Source organism: Pan troglodytes, chromosome 5 (assembly GCF_028858775.2).
Source record: "Pan troglodytes isolate AG18354 chromosome 5, NHGRI_mPanTro3-v2.0_pri, whole genome shotgun sequence".
NCBI lineage: Eukaryota > Metazoa > Chordata > Mammalia > Primates > Hominidae > Pan > Pan troglodytes.
In genome coordinates this window covers 129352265-129356411 of record NC_072403.2, presented here as the reverse complement: position 1 = coordinate 129356411, position 4147 = coordinate 129352265, and the positions used below count along the sequence as shown (strand labels likewise).

At 34.6% G+C, this 4147-nt stretch overlaps 1 non-coding gene across 1 annotated transcript; it reads left to right on the top strand.

The window, feature by feature from the left end:
* Positions 1-1136: 1136 nt before the first annotated feature.
* On the top strand, positions 1137-1245 carry LOC112209566 (U6 spliceosomal RNA). The gene has a single exon (XR_002944404.1). It is a non-coding gene; the product is annotated as a U6 spliceosomal RNA (small nuclear RNA).
* Positions 1246-4147: the final 2902 nt, after the last annotated feature.

Sequence of the window (4147 nt, the reverse complement as noted above, 5' to 3'; positions counted from 1 at the left end):
CATGTAACTTGATTGCGAGGGGCAAAAATAAACTTGAATAGCCTATCCTAAACTGTCATAGGAAGGAATATAGGCTCATTTTGGTATCAGAGAGAAGAAAAATGCAACCATAAGGCAATATCATTTCAGAATTTTCTTGCAAAAAAATTAAAGGTTTCTATTTTGCAAAGGATGCAATGGACAAAATTTATAGAAGGATGGAAAGATTGGGAGAAGATATTTGTAACTCCTAAACACACACCAATGTTTGCAACATGTTTGTATCCACAAATTCCTCAGAAAAATACAGAGAATGTTACTTAAAATGAGAAAAATAAATATGACAATCATTCACAGAAATCCAAATGCCTAACGAGTGTATAAAGAGCTGTCAAAATTTCTTAGTAACAAGAGAAATGCGAATTTTCAGTGCAATGAGATACCAATTTACAGTGACGAGAGTGGCAAAAATAGTTGGATAATACAACATTTGGTGGTGGTGTTGGGTCACAGGCAACCTTCTGCACTGCTGGAGGGAATGTAGGCTAGTATAGCTTATGGACAGTGATTTTGCAGTCTTCAACCAAATTAGGTACCCAAAGCTCTACTACCCTGCCGAGATCATAACAGGACATCAATGAGGAAGTAGAGGAGTTAGGATGTCCATCACTTGGAATGAGCAAGTAAAACGTGGTGGATGCACACCATGGAGCACAATATCACATTTAGAAGCAATGAACTAGATGTACATGTAACAGCACAAACAGGTCTTTAAAACATGGTATAGAGTAAGAAAAGTAAGATGCAGATTGGAACCATTGTATGTAATTTTATAGAAGGGTTTAACATACACAAACAACTATACTTTTTTTTACAAGGTTGCACACAAATTCAAGAAAGCATATAAACCACATTACAACTGTTGCCTGTAGCTGGAAAGAGAGCAGGGATGGTAGATAAATAGTATATATGTAAATAAACAAAAAGGGGCTGGGTATGGACCTTGATGACGCCGTGCCTTGAAATGAGTATGATTAGCTTGCACCTGAGGTAATTAAAGGAGGAAGAGATGAAGAAGTAAAGGAAGGCTGGTTATATGTAATTGAAAGCTGAGTAGATTGAATGCAAACAGCAGCCAAGAGGCACTGGTAAATTTAGTGCTCACTTCTGCAGCAGCGCATATGCTAAAATTGAAATGATACAGAGAAGATTAGCATGGCCCAGCACAAGGATGACACGCAAATTTGTGACGTGTTCCACATTTTTAAAATTTCCCACTCATCATCCAGGAAGAATCAAATTTATTCATTCACACAAACATTCATTTACTGATTTAGTAAATAACATTTCCCTGTCCACTGGAAAAAAAAAAAGAGGTATTGGTAAATTTAGAAAGACACCTGAAACATGCATAGCTCAGCTCTTTGTCTTTCTTTTGGGAGCAGCCTCCGTTGTGAGGACTCGCTTAGGTTTGGGCCTCCTAGGATTGAGTGGGCAAATGTTAATTCTGTGGTTTAGCCAGTAGGCCCATTTGGGTTCTACACTTCCAGCTGAACTTAATTAGTAATGACTTCCATTCTTACTTTCTTACTCAAATTGCTCATCACTGGGTAGGTAAGAGGGGTGCTATTAGTTGGGAGCCCCTCTTGGATACTACAGCTTTCAAAGGCACGCAAGTAACTTGAACTTTGTTATTATGATGATTTGCCAGCCAATTTTTCTATCATCTTATCCACCTGGATCAAGGTACAGCCTGGACTTAATAAAAAGCAGCGAATTGAGCTAAGGAGTAAACGTACTATTCTCACCACTGGAGAGGAGTGTAGTTGTTATCGGAGCTTCCTATCAGAATCTGTTGACTCAGGTTTGTGTGTAAAATTAAATTCACAGATTAAACAAGCTTGCTTATCAGGCTTTCGCTGGACATTTTCAATTATTACTATGTTACTAGGGTGGGGTATTCTAGAAGGAAAAATGAAAAGAGGACTGCAGACATACGGGGAACAATGGGCAGGAGGTAGCAAGAGGGTCAAACAGCACTTAGAAACCTTAGCCATTGAGGAGAGCCTTGTCCAGTACAACAACCGACATCTGTAGCCTCAGGACAAAGCAAATTTCTGCTCCATATTCTGCTCATTAGGTAAGAAAATATCTAATCCATTTTCAATAGATTGTCATTTAAAAAAGTCATCTGAAATGGCTAACTTCAGCTATTTGAAAAATAGCTAATGTGCAACATCTCATCCCTCAGTCTTATTTGATAAATGAGATATGGTTTGATATTACTATCTTAAAATGATTATATATTTATAAAGTCTACTTTTGATACTCTTCTAAAAATGTACACCTTATTCCTCTATGTAGTGATCTAAATAATAAAGCCTAGTTTATTATTATGGATGCTTTGTACTTCTAAGCTCTTTTCTAAATCCAGTTAAACATATAAATGTGTTAAACAAAGAAGTATCTTCAATTTAAACCATTATCCTAGATGCTCTCTTGCTTTATAGAATGCTGTGGATTTGCAATATGTTTGTTCTATATTATGCAATGGTAGACTTTGATCAGGTGAAACATAGTTAAATAGTAATCTGTAATAAATTTATATTACATATATGGCCATGTTTGCAAAACTTCTTTCCATCTTAGAATGATAATAATGACTTTAACTTTTTAATTTCTTTTGTTCTAGTTTGAGGAAACTGTGAGTGTGTTTGAAAACTCTGGCTGGCAGTAATGTTTCTTAGATCATTAGAACACACATCTCCCAATGTGTTAGAAATACACATTTGATCTCTGGAGTCGTTATATTCACTCAAATGCTTAGATCTTCATGCACACTGAATTAGAAGGAATCAATATAAACATGAGAAGATATCTTTACAATGCAGAGTAGAAATCTGCTAGGAATTATTTATCACATGCTCCAGAAACTGAACATAAAAAAGTTAAATATTTTTATGCTTAAAATGCAGTATGTGATTATTGTATAAAGGTAAACATTTAAAAAGTATAGGACAGAGTTAGATTTGTGTCTTCTTAATTCCCTTTCCTGACCCTCCTCAGATAACCACTGTTATATTTTGTGTATATCCCTCCAGAACTTCCAAAACTGAGCTTTGATTTTTGGCACAGGAATGTTGCTATTCAAATATAATTATTATACTGTGACTACATTGACCATCATACAGATAAAGTTTTTAAACGCAGATAAAATGTGGTTTTATATATGTAAAGTTATAATAGGGACTTTGAGGAATCATTTTACAGTGTTAAACCTGACTCATTTTAAATTCAATTCTTTTGTACCAGAAGAGCTGGTTAGGCCTGTTTTTCCTGGTTCCCACAGTCTTCCAGGCTCAATCCATCTTTACCCAAAATTTTCATACACCCAGTGAAAACTTGCTTTTGCAATATCTATATATTTAACTTTTAATAATTGTAGAATAAATTGCTTTTCTACTTTTCTTCTTTGTAGGAAAAAAGTCAACTAGTATGGGCAATAGTAGTTTGAACTCTGCCTCTGACAGATTGAATACTTTGGAGATGGTTATTGTCAAGTTTTTTTGGTGTTAAATAAATAAAAAACTTAACAATTTGTCATTTGATGCTTTTAAGTACATCAAATGGGGTTGGATGAACGTAAGTAGAGGAGTAATTTTCAGTTTTATATTTTCAATTATCAATGCTTGATTAAAGTGAGCAAATACTAAATAAATGCATAAAAGTGCTTACTAAATAAATGGAAACAAAAAGTGGCTCTAATAAAAATGTTGCAATATTTTCTCATCAATAATTGAAAAGACAAATGATTCCAAGTTCATTCATTCATTTGATGTTTAATTTGTGCATCCAACTGTCCATCCATCCATCCATCCGTCCATCCATCCATCCATCCATCTTTCTACCCACGCCTTCTTTTAAAAAATACTTTTTAAACACCTTCTCTGGTATGGCATGTAAGAGGATTTTAAAACAAAACAAAACATTACATAAAACACCAATGGCATCTCCAAGAAGGTAAACATCAACAGCCTAGTTATAATTCTTGGAGTGGATATTTTGGGGTAATATTTCTCAAGAAAAAAGTCATAAAGTTGATTTATACAAGCCAAAGTAAATTATCTTGGAAATTAAAATTAGAGATAGAAATTTGTATTTCATGGCC